Raw genomic sequence first — 13,367 nt, 5'->3', positions numbered from 1 at the left:
ATCATTATCTTGGGATATTTACAAACTTCAGCTATTTCAGGGAAGATCTGTTTATTCAGCACTAACTATGTAAGAGGTATTGTGCTTCTAAATACTTGTTTTCCTGTAACCCATATTAAATCTTTTTGTATCAAGTTAATGGAGTCAGTTGATATTTGAAACTGTTTTCTTATAAGCCAGCTTCTACATTCACAGAACAACCATTTCTGCTATACACTACCTCCTACACAGGTATTTATTGGCTTTTCAGGTTTGAGAGCAATGGGTCTCAACACTGACCATAATATTAGAATCACCTGGGGACCTTTACAAACTACCAATACTTGTTTCCTCCTGCAGGTCAGTTAAATTAGACTTGCTCACAGGTGAGTCTCAGGCAGTCATGTTATTTTAAGCTCTCTAGGTGATTTTAATGTGATCCCTACAGCCATGTGGAGAAGGCACTGGCGACCTACTCCAGTACTCTTGCCTGGAGAATCCCACGGACGGAGGAGCCTGGTGAGTTGCAGTCCATGGGGTCGAGAAGAGTCAGACACGACTGAGCGACTTCACTTTCACTTTTCACTTTCATGCATTGGAGAAGGAAATGGCAACCCACTCCAGTGTTCTTGCCTGGAGAATCTCAGGGACGGGGGAGCCTGGTGGGCTGCCGTCTATCGGGTCACACAGAGTCGGACACGACTGAAGCGACTTAGCAGCAGCAGCTACAGCCATGATGGAGAGCCACTATTTTCCAATTTTGACTAAGAAGTCAATGTGTATTTCATTTTTTTTTCATTTATTCACATTTTCCTCTTCCAGGCTTAAAATAATTAAGTGATGGCCAACTCTCTGCATCTTGTGTTATAGATTTAAATATTCTATTTATTGTAGTTCTCACCTTTGGCCAAATATATTTTCATTGATTGAAATATAACTGAAATTAGTACAGAGTCTTGGAAAACACCAAAATCCAAGTTTTGTTTTCTAGGTTGAATTCTGTAATTAATTAGTTATTTCCTCTTAGGTGAGAGTGATTTGGGAAAAAAGCCAAAACTATTGACAAAAGTAGAGCAGGATATCATTTTATTGGCACTTATTTTCATAATTAAAATTCTGCATGCTTTAGTTACTTGTTTACCTTCTGTCATCCTTCCCCATTCTCTGTTGTTGACGTTGGTCCTTAGTTTGGTCTTTTAACTAGGGATTTTCTTCTGGCGAATGGTTCATTTTTGCCTATTAATATTTTAACATACTATGAAATATTTAAGACTTTGAAAATGGCATAAAGAAGAATGTAACAAATACCCATTTACCCAGCTTAAGAACTAAGATATCAATCCAACTGAAGCCCCCATGCAGCTCTTCTTTCCTCATTAGGATGCCAGATTTAGCAAAGATACAAGCCACCAGTAAAATGTGAATTTCAGATAAACCACCCCAAACTTTTTACTTGTCCCAATTATTGCATGAGACATGTGTACTAAAAATATTGTTGGTTTTCATCTGAAATTCAGCTATCACTGGGCATTCTCTGTTTTATTCAACAACCCTACTACCAACTCAACATGTATTTCTTTCTACTTTTACTATGTATGTAATGATTTAGCAGTTTATAAAAATGGCACCATATCTTAATATATACTCATTGTATGTATATCTTTGAAACCTTTTTAATTAGCCTAGTTTAATGTTTGTGGGTCCCCTATTTCATTTATACAGCTCTACTTCATTTTCAACACTGAATAGTATTCCACTGACAGAGATGGCAGTGGCACCCCACTCCAGTCCTCTTTTGCCTGGAAAATCCCATGGACAGAAGAGCTTGGCAGGCTTCAGTCCATGGGGTCGCTAAGAGTTGGACACGACTGAGCGACTTCACTTTCACTTTTCACTTTCATGCACTGGAGGAGAAAATGGCAACCCACTCCAGTGTTCTTGCCTGGAGAATCCCAGGGACAGGGGAGCCTGGTGGGCTGCCATCTATGGGGTTGCACAGAGTCGGACACTACTGAAGTGACTTAGCAGCAGCATTATTCCATTGAAAGACAATTCCATAAATTAGCTACACATTCTTCTGGTGGACATACATTTCTAAATTTTTGCAATTACAAACAGTGCTTCTATGAACATTTTCTAGTCTCCTCATGTAAGTATTTATTTTGGATTTACATCTAAGAATAAAATTGCTATGTTGTGCATTGTATATAACATTTCTATTAATCATTGATTAGCCAATGCTTGAAATGGGACAAAATTTGAATCTTTTTAGATAGGTTGAATATGATAATGATACATTTATTGAAAGTTTTACATGTTCATATTCTGGTCCTGGATGACTTATGTATAACATCTTATTTTATGATCCCCAAGTGCTCTGGCATATACACTGTAAAAATATGCTGATAACGATGATGACTCTAGTTTTGACAATTGATGTGTTTTTAACTACTTGCTTATTTGATACACATTACATTCCTGGCAGAGGCATTAATTCCATTTCACAGATGAGGAAACAGGGTTAGGGAAGTTATATATTTATCTCAAATCCTTCAGAACACCAGTACATGGTAGACCCAGGACTGAAACTTTCATTTTCTAAATTCAAACTTCAGGTTTTCCTTTCTTTATTATAACTCCTAAAGGCATTTAAATGTTGATAAAGTAATTATGGTATTTCAGAAGTATCTTCTTAATATTTTCTCATATCAACAGATTATTTAGGGAGCATATATTAATAGTCTAATTGCTTTGAGAAATGTGGCAAAACATATACTGTATTTCTTAACTTGGAATATATTTTGTCTTAAAATAAGTGCCAAATTGCATTTAGCTGATAGCACCAGATGTAGGCATGCTATCTCTTCACTGCATATCTCCAAGCCTGCTCAGTAAACTGTGTTCTCTCATAACTGACAGAGGTTTAAAAGAGAAAAGACTAATGGCAATAATCATGCAAACACTGTTATTCCTAATATTTGCTAACACTCACTCAACAAACAAGAATGTTATAAACAAAATTCCTGGGATTATATTATACTTAAAACTAATTTTTTATATTATAAAAACCTATTTTATGCCTCTAATTGTAGATAGAAAAATAGAAATTCCAAGAGATTAGGTAATTTACTCCAAATTTTATTAAATCAATGAAGTAGAACCAAAGTCTAGACTTTTAATAAGAAAGAAAAACTGTCAATGTTTTCTAATAATTTCATGAAAAGCTTAGATTCTGTAGTAGGCAGAATAATGGCTCTCAAAGATATCCTTGATGATCTTTGAAAGCTGTGAATATGTTATTTTCAAGGCAAAGGGGATTTTGCAGTTGGATTTAATTAAGGACCTGGAGTGGTAGAGAGTAGCCTGGATTGGCCAGGTGGGCCCCATCTAATCACACGAGTTCTTAGAAGTGGAGACCCTTTCCCATCTGAAGCCAAAAGAGAGCACAAACAGGGAGGAATGATCAGAGGCAAGCTTGCCAGCTCTGAGGTTGGGGATTAAAGCCGTGATCCTAGGAACACGGGCAACCTCTAGAAGCTGGAAAAGATAAGGAAATACTCTCTCGTAGGTCATTTTGTAACCCTACCAAATCCTTGAGTTCATCCCAGTAAGACCTATTTTGAATTTCTATGAAATGCTTCTGGAAAATTTTGTGTTAAGCTATCAGGTTTGTGGTAAATGTTTTACAGTGGCAATAGAAAACTAAAGCATGGTACAGTTTGACTATACAGCTATAATGTTTGTGTAGGTGATAGGTAAGCTCAGTAATTCAACATGTATTTCTTGATAATTATGATGATACTTATAGTTAGGAGGAATAGTAACCTTTGAGATAGGAATCCTGGTACCTCATAATTTATGTGTGCAATAATCAGCTTGGCTTTTATTTTTAAATGCTGATTCAAGGTATCTAAAAAACTTCTACTTCAGAAGTTCTAGAGTAGGATCCTATGGAGATGCAATATAGAACAGTCATTTTGGGAAATTGTTTAGTATTTAGAAACCCAAATGTATGTCTTCTGATAAGTAAATCAACTTTAGTACAACCATACAATGGATGTTTCTCAGAAATAAGTCATAAGCTACTAATAAGTATGCTGATATGTATGAATATAAAAATTATTGTTTAACAATTTAGACACAAAAGACAACATTGGTTATGTTTCCATTTATATGAAATTCTGAAAAGGGAAAAACTGAGGGGAAAAAAAGAGAGACAGAAATTATATCACAATTACCAGAGGCTGTGGGTTGAAGAATGGGATTGATTGCAAGCGGGGATGAGGGAACTTTGTAGGATAATTAAAATGTTCTATATCTCTATTATGGTGGCAATTATAAGACAGTATGTCTTTGCCAAAATTCAGTGAAATTTAAGAGGGTGAATTTTACTTTATGTACATTTTATTTTAGTACACTGGACTTAAAAAAGTAGTCTGTTTATGTCTTGGAATGCACTTTTAAGTCAACAACCACAACCATCTCACACAGTTTAGAAAACACTGAGCTCGTGAATTTCAGGTTAAGAAATAGAAACCATGTTCTTTCAGTTGATTCCTAACAAGTACTAATTAAGCCATAAAACCGCAGTGAAAATTATATAATAGGAATTCTCACTAGGCTCTGAAAGGACTCAACTCTCATCCAATTTTACACATCCTAAGAGAGCCATGAATTTCAGGTCATTGTGTTCATAGAGATATAAAGCATCCTGCTCCAACTAATCTTCTCAAAAGAGAAAAGAAGAAATCCTAGACTTGTAAAGGAAACTCAGAATTCATCTTTTACTTCTGTGAATCCATCTGGTTTGTAGTATGAGTTAAGTTCCTTCAAGAAATCTTACAATTAAAATCTCTGTTAAAAGGGGAAATGTTGGTAAAACAATAGGCTTTAAAAGTAAAACATTTTTAAAACTATTAAAATTCATTTAGTGTAACGTATAAAGGCTTAAGGATTCTGTTTAGTGACTTTGGGTTTAAAAAAAAAAACCTGAGCCATTGCATGAAATATGTTGATGTATTTCAAAATATCAATTTTATTTCTTCTCTACTATCTTATACTTTTGGAGAAGGAAATGGCAACCCACTCCGGTGTTCTTGCCTGGAGAATCCCAGGGACAGGGGAGCCTGGTAGGCTGCCATCTATGGGGTCACACAGAGTCGGACACGACTGAAGTGACTTAGCATAGCATAGCATTAGCATCTTATACTTTATAGCAAGAAAACTTTCTGGCACTTAGTAATCTGATAAGAGGTTGCCTGAAAGTCTATAAAGTTCTCCTAAGCCAGAGACTGAGAATCTAGGCAGGGTTTTCAGAATGAGTCTGGTTGATATTTATTGTTAGGCTGTGGTAGGATTCCTGATTCCTTGAGTACAGTAAAATAAAGGAAGTTTCCAAAGGCATTCACAGGGACAGTGCATTTTTTTTTTTAATTGAGTTATAGCAATATCAAGATTGATAGCAGAGAATGATTAAATTTTTGAAAGTGGATTTAACTATTGTGTAAGGGACTTGTTAACACAGTGTAGGTGGGTATTGTTAACTAGAGTGGTTGGAATGTATTGCAACAGGCCAGGTGAGTAATGCTGCAGTGTTGGTAAGAATAAATTCAAGAGGTGGTAAGGCTCAGAAACTTGGCGACTAATTATATAGCTAGAATGAGTGAGAAGGAAAGTTTAGGGATGGTTCTAAAGATTACTAGATATTCAAGAAATTTATCTTAAACTGCTAGGTTCCAGAGCAGTGATTTTTAACACTGGCTTTAGAGCATATTGATGTACCTCAAACCTTGCACAGGTGTACCACCAAACTCTGATCAACATAAAAATTCTACTTTTGTTCCACCTTAATATTCTGGGAGCTTCATTTTAGAAGACACCATTTTTCCAGGTTCTTTATTTCCATGAAATATTGTGCCCCTTTTTACTTTTTTATACAATTCAATTTTCTTGAGTGATTCAGTATATCTCTAAGAGTGACATTCTTATAGGATAAAGGCCATTAATCTTAATATCACTTTTTATCTGACTGGAAACTCCTTTCACTGAGTGATAGTCAATTCTGGCATGCCAAACCTCCAGATTTAGCTCCAGAGAGCTAAAATAGCTCTCTAAAGACTTTTTAACTAAAGTATGTCAGTGGGGAAAAATTAAAAAAAAAAAAAAGGAAAAAAATTCTGAAAAATAAAGCCCTACTGTTTGATTTCAGAACTTTGTCCTTCTACCAAAGTCAAGGTCTGCAGAAAGTGTTGACAACTTGATCTGTAATTAAAAGAAAAGGTACTTACAAGAACCTATCCCTATGCTTTATGGTATCCCCCGAGGTCATTTAACTGACTAATTTGGACAGGCTAGACAAAAAACTGAGGGCCCAGACTCTTCTCCTTTTATAACTCTGCAAACATAATCCCAAATTGATTGGTCTCCAATACATGAGAACCAAATGAAAAATTAATTAGATTGACTATAACCCTGACATGAGCACTTTCCTACTTTGATGCTTTGTTTATTTGATCCTTTTTCTTTTGATTTATCAATAAAGTAGCCCATGTGGAAAAAATAACAGAAGAAAGGTAAGGGCAAGCATCAAAAGAATCCAGACAACTGCAAAACTGAGCAGTCTCTGCAAAATGTAAGATACAGAGTTGGTCTCTAAATATTAACTGCACATAAACAATATGTTAACATGAAATCAGTATTTTTCTATTATTAAACTTACAGACTTCTGTATATTCTACTTTTCTATCTTTACATTGGGAATAACAATTTCTGTTAATGTTTATTTCATTTCATCTATACCTAAACATTCATTAAAAAAACTGACTTAAACTATTATAATCATAGAAAATTAAACGTTTCATGCAATGAAACTTTCTCACTTTTATGTGTGAAGTCACTCAAAGCCTTGGAGGCTAGTGGTGGTATTGAGGGATAAGAAATCATTTCCCTTGACTCCTATGCCTGTGCTCATTAACTTTATTTAGAGTTTCAGTAATCATAGTTAGCTCCATATCCTTCCAGCAGGAGAGTAAGTTTTTATGGCACTAAAATATCATCTCAAGGAGATGAGACAAATATCATAGCCAACGTCAAATGTGGTTATGGATATAATTATTTTATTCTTGATTCTAGAACCCAAAACTAGGTCTATAGAAATCCACATGTCAAATATAAATAATAGAAATTGTTTTATTTATATTACAAAGTACATTGTAAGCATTTTAGTCAATGGGCATCATAATTTTCCTAAAATATTTGACTTTTTTACTTGGTATTCAATAGTAAATGAAATACAGATTCATCAGGTAATGTGTCATAAAATTTTTGACTTGATCTATAAGAAAAATATGAAAATTTCTGATCTTTGAAGGTGAATTCTTTAACTGAATTAGTTACTAAAATCACTAATTCAAAAGTTCTTTAGATTGAACTAACTCTTCAGATTAATGTTAAAAATTGGCCTATGGTAAAACACAAGTTATTTAATAAGTTGTGCTAGGGAGAATAATGTCCCCAAAGATGTCCACATCTTAACCTTAACATTATGAGTATATTACCTCATATGACAAAAGAGATTTTGGAGATTGGAATTAAAGGATTTCATGATAGCTATATTATCCATGTGGAGCTAATGTAATCACATGGTCCTTTAAAAGTAGAAGAGGAAGGCAGGAGAGTTGCTCAGAAAGATGCAAGGATAGGAGAAAAAATAAGAAATGAGAGATTCAATTTCATTGCTGACTTTGAAAATGGGGGGGATGGGCAAAGGAACACAGGTGACTCCTAGAATCTAGAAACAGCTCTCTGCTGATAAGTAGCAAGGTAAAAGGGACCTCTGTCCTACCATGGCAAGGAACTGAATTTTGTCAGCAACCTGAGTGAGTAAGCAAGTTGATTCTCTCTTAGAGCCTCCAGAAGGAAACAGCCCTCGAGTCAACCTGATCTTTAACCCAGTAAGTCTCATCTCAGACTTCTGTCCTGTAGAGTATAATAAGAAAGGTGTTTTTAGCTACTACATTTGTGGTAATTTTTTATTGCACCAATAGAAAATAATACACAAGCCATCAAAGTATCATGAAAAGAACCAGATGTATTGGTAACTTGTGAGCTGCTGCTGCTGCTGCTAAGTCACATCAGTCATCTCCGACTAGTGAGTATTAATCTTTACAATATGCCAAGCCAAATTCTAAGCCATACTCTTGGGACTGTATACAAAATTTGCTTGTATATCTGTATGGTATGCTGTAAGGTATGCTGTTGATCTAGTCTTGTTTGTTTGCTTGGTTATATTTTTAATTAATATAGGAGATGGCTCTTGTGGAGCCAGTCAACTTTACAATTATCAACAGGGAAACTTTCTTCCATTGAATGAAGACTTGTGAGGAAAATAACTTAAGATCTTGCCTGCTCTGAGGCAAAATTATTAAGAAAAAAATGTGTCATCCTTTCACCTCAGCAGTAGCTACTTCAGTCAAGAAATAATCAATATAAATATTCTAATTGATAGTTCAGTCACTAAATCAATATGGACTGAGAACTTTCTGTCAATTACTCTCTTAGACAACAATGATGTAGTAACAAGAAAACGAATATGTATCTTCATAAAGCCTGGGATCTATAAATAGGCAAGTAAATAGGTATAATAATTTGGGAAAATCATATTTAACATTCACCTTAGGAGGTGAGGTTCAAGGAACATAACTACTCAGTGAGTAGCTAAGAAGAAAAGTGGTTTCTGAAAAATCATTTCAGAGATGTTGGATCCATTTAAGCACATTGGTTTAGTTGAGTGGACTACACAATAATATACCATTTGTGCTAAATGCTTTATATGGAGAAAGCAGTCATTACTAGAATTTGAGGTTAAAAAAAAGAAATGTAGGTTGAAAATACCAAAGTAACTTATCCTGGGATGTCAATATGTACTCTTTTACCATCTCTTTTATGATTGTAAATACTACCAAGAAATACACACACTGGGTTTATTATGGACTATGATGAAAGAGGAAGGAATTGGTCTTTTTACAAGCTGATTTGAGACAGCCAGACAGTGTCATAACTGAATTGATAAGGAATAGTCAGAACCTAACTGAAATTCAAGGTATGACTTCCCTGGAAGTTAGCAACTATATGAGTGTGTGTGCTTGTGGGAGAGATCACGTGTGGGTATTTGACAGTGTTCCTGACAAAAGGATGTATACATGCAAAAAGTAGGAAGAACAAGGTTTATCAAGAGAATTACATTAGGTCAAAATGACAAGAACATGTGATGTAAGTTACATAATGTACATTTTAACATAATTTCTCAATATAATTACTTAAACTTATATAGGATTATTAATTACTGAGATATTATGCCAAAATATTTGGGTCCAGGGAGCACTGATAGATGTTTAGCAGAAACAGCTTTTCCAAATGATAAATTCTTTATATGATGAGAGCTTTGGTTTATCCTTCCTTTCCTCCTTTCCTTATGCCCTCCTTCCATGAGAATTTATTAAACACTTGTTAGATGTAACTAACTCTGCTGGGTATCAAAGACACAGAATGGAAAACATAAAATGATTAGTGTGTGATACGTACTGTGATAGGGTCTTATGAAGAGGTACCTATTCTGTTTGGGCCATAATGAGGGTTTATATGGTAGGCTGGCTAAACATGATGCTTGATTTGAATAAAGATGATTAGGAAAGGAGGATAGCAGGATCCTGTGACAAACTAGGCATAGGGAAGCGTGTGTAAAGACAGAGGTATAAACAAGCATGATGTATTTGAAGAACTGTCAGCAGTTTACATTGCTTTAGTACAGAGTGGGAATGGAGTGTGATAAGATAGAGTCCCCATCATGAAGTATGCTACATTTGAACTAACACATGAATCAAAGCAGTTGGAATGTTTTAAGTGGGATTGATTTTCCAAGTACAATGATAATTATATATATATATATCCTTATTTAATCACTTATTAAGATATTTTCTGTTTTTACATATATAGAGAGCGGGAGAAGGCGGAGGGAGAAGCAGTGAGAAAAAGTTGACCTCGTTCTTAAAGTCAAACCATCTGAGTCAATAGCCTGCTTAAACCTGGTTCTGTTCCAGTGCAATGGAATATTTATTATTTTTGAGGAATCACTTGGTGGCACTGTAAATGATGTAGGAAACATTGAAAAAAGAACAGTCCATTGCAATAATGAGTGTGAAAAATAATCATGATCTTATCAAAAGGAACTTGTGGGTATAGAAGAGACTAAGCAGGTTTTAAATGCTTTGAAGAAGCAAAATTAATAGCACTTGACAACAGGAGGTGAGGCTCTGCTGCTGCTAAGTCGCTTTAGTTGTGTCCGACTCTGTGCGACCCCATAGATGGCAGCCCACCAAGCTCCTCTGTCCCTGGGATTCTCCAAGCAAGAATACTGGAGTGGGTTGCCATTTCTGAGGTGAGGCTCAGAGAAAAGCAAATGTGGTTGAAAATCCTCCCTTTCTAAATTTGGTAAAGGGTTCAGTTCAGTAGCTCAGTCGTGTCCGACTCTTTGTGACCCCATGAATTGCAGCACACCAGGCCTCCCTGTCCATCACCAACTCCGGGAATTCATTCAAACTCACGTCCATCGAGTCGGTGATGCCATCCAGCTATCTCATCCTCTGTCGTCCCCTTCTCCTCCTGCCCCCAATCCCACCCAGCATCAGAGTCTTTTCCAATGAGTCAACTCTTTGCATGAGGTGGCCAAAGTATTGAGGTTTCAGCTTCAGCATCATTTCTTCCAAAGAACAGCCAGGACTGATCTTCAGAATGGACTGGTTGGATCTCCTTGCAGTCCAAGGGACTCTCAAGAGTCTTCTCCAACACCACAGTTCAAAAGCATCAATTCTTCGGCGCTCAGCCTTCTTCACAGTCCATCTCTAACATCTATACATGACCACAGGAAAAACCATAGCCTTGACTAGATGAACCTTTGTTGGCAAAGTAATGTCTCTGCTTTTCAATATGCTATCTAGGTTGGTCATAACTTTCCTTCCAAGGAGTAAGCGTCTTTTAATTTCATGGCTGCAGTCACCATCTGCAGTGATTTTGGAGCCCCCCAAAATAAAGTCTAACACTGTTTCCACTGTTTCCCCATCTATTTCCCATGAAATGATGGGACCAGATGCCATGATCTGGTTAGAGGCATGGAATTTAGAAAACAAGGAAGAGAGTGTTTGATAGCATGAGAAAGATGAGGAAGTCACATTCGGATATTTAATGTAGAGAGACTTTTGAGAAACTCCAAGTGTGAGTTTCTTAGGACCATGGATATAAGGCTCTAGGATTGAAGTGAGTTTGTGGAAGGAGATAAAAATTGGAGTAATTATTATCAGGAGTGGTGCCCATGAATTTCATCATTTTCTGGCTCTTGAATTTAAGAGTAAATTGGATGCTTATTGTCTTCTGGAAAAAAGCCGTCGCTCAATAGTTCTTATATGGTCCTGCTTATGTTTCCTGTTTCTATTTTACCCAAAATCTTTCCAAGCAGCAACTCCAACCTCAGCCCCACTTTAAAAAAAATATATTTTTGGCTATGCTGGGTCTTTGTTGCTGCATAGACTTTTCTCTAGTTGTGGCACATAGGCTTCTCATTGCGTGGCTTCTCTTGTGGCAGAACACAAGCTCTAGAGCGTGAGGACTTCAGTAGTTGCAGCACATGGGTTTAGTAGTTCCAGCTTCTTGGCTCTACAGCACAGGCTCAGTAGTTGTGGTGCATGGGCTTAGTTGTTCTGAGCCATGTGGCATCTTCTCTGACCAGAGATCGAACCCGTGTCTCCTGCATTAGCAGGTAGATTCTTTACCACTGAGCCACCAGGAAAGTCCTCAGTCCCACTTTTCATTCATAATCATATGAGGCTCTTTAGCCCTCTGAATGCTATTGTCTTTGATTGTTTTAGTCCAGTATACTATGTTCTCTCTCTCCTTTGAGGAGTCACACACAGTATTTTTTCAGGATACTGTCCTTTCCTTTCTTTAATTGACTAACAGTCACTCATCCTTTCAAGCTCCATTTAGATGTTACTTCACATGGCGTAAATTATTTGACAACCTTCATCCTCCTACATTTATTTGTCTTAAGGAACCCTCCCATGTGCTCCCAAAATGCACAATATTTTTCCAATATCTTAGTTTAACTATATGTTTACTTGTCTATATCCACAAAAGGCTCTAAGTCATATAACTCTTAAGTTCTTGTCTTATTCACCATCATGCTGAGAAACTAGCACTTTTTAGAGTGCTAAAATACCTTTAAGAAAGGTATGAAATTTCTTAATGAATAAACAAGAAGGAAAAACAGGAAGGGACGCTTGGGTAAAAACAAACTTTTAAGCTGTACAGAAAATAATCTTAAAATCATATAGGAAATATCAGAGTGAAAGATTAAACCAGAGAAGAATTTCACAGTATCCAAAAAAGAGCTTCCCACAGAGGAAGAGATCAACAGGTTGAGCATTGTAGATTTCAAAAAGCAATAATGTACTAGATTTTGCAGTTTGGAAGTTGACTTTGGAACCTATACTGATAGATGTGCCTTTGATTTCAGCATCAGATTATAATGAGTTTTCTTTTGAATGAATGAAAATAACAGGTCTTCTCATTAACACACACACACACACACACACAACATTTTCCCCTTAACACAAAGGAGAAATGAGTACCCATAAATAATTTAGTCAGTGCTGGCTTAGAATTCTAAATTTTTAATACATACTAAAATGCCTAATTGTTGCACATAACATAGCCAAACATTAAAAGATCTTTTACAGATAAGGTGGATATAAATACAATGTCAATATTATACCAAACTTCTATGCATATTATAGGATACAAACAGTAAATAATTTCTCCCAAAAGTTGCAAAAAGCTTTCTGCTGGCCTTAATATGATGGTAAATTTAATGTGTTGAATTTTTTATTTTTTCATTTTAATACTGACATATGGTCAGTCTATATCTAACCAAAGAAATATTCTTATGGATCATTTTTGAAGGTGGAATTTTCTGTTTCACTTAGGATACCAGTTTTGAAAGGTGAAGGATCATTAGTATCAATAACCTTTGTGAGAGGTTATTGTCTTCTAAACTGTCTTTTTATTTTCATGAACTTCAATTTTTAAATTTATTTTTAATTGGAGGATAATTGCTTTATAATGTCGTGTTGGTTTCTGGCACACAACAATGTACATCAGCTGTAAGTATACATTTATCCCTTTCCTCTTAAACACCTTCCCACCACCCCCATCCCACTCCTCTCAATCATCACAAAGCACTGAGCTGAGTTCCCTGGGAGTGTTTCACCCATAGTAATGTATATGTTTCAATGCTACTCCCCCAATTTGTCCCTTCCCTTCCCTGTCTGTGTACACAA

The 13,367-nt window shown here is 35.9% G+C and overlaps 2 long non-coding RNA genes across 2 annotated transcripts in view; both read left to right on the top strand.

Annotated features, from left to right (window-relative positions):
• Positions 1-373: 373 nt before the first annotated feature.
• Positions 374-13,367, top strand: part of LOC129657922 (uncharacterized) — a 140,885-nt gene continuing 127,891 nt past the window's right edge. Inside the window, exon 1 of the long non-coding RNA XR_008717170.1 lies at positions 374-498. This is a non-coding gene — a long non-coding RNA (uncharacterized LOC129657922). The remainder of the gene's footprint in view (positions 499-13,367) is intronic.
• LOC129657923 (uncharacterized) lies at positions 7,256-10,170 on the top strand. Its single transcript, XR_008717171.1, has 3 exons — positions 7,256-7,931; positions 8,025-8,128; positions 9,973-10,170. It is a non-coding gene; the product is annotated as an uncharacterized LOC129657923 (long non-coding RNA).

This window comes from Bubalus kerabau, chromosome 7 (assembly GCF_029407905.1).
Source record: "Bubalus kerabau isolate K-KA32 ecotype Philippines breed swamp buffalo chromosome 7, PCC_UOA_SB_1v2, whole genome shotgun sequence".
Lineage (NCBI taxonomy): Eukaryota > Metazoa > Chordata > Mammalia > Artiodactyla > Bovidae > Bubalus > Bubalus kerabau.
The sequence above is the reverse complement of the archived record's forward strand: the minus strand, read 5'-3'. Positions and strand labels throughout refer to the sequence as shown.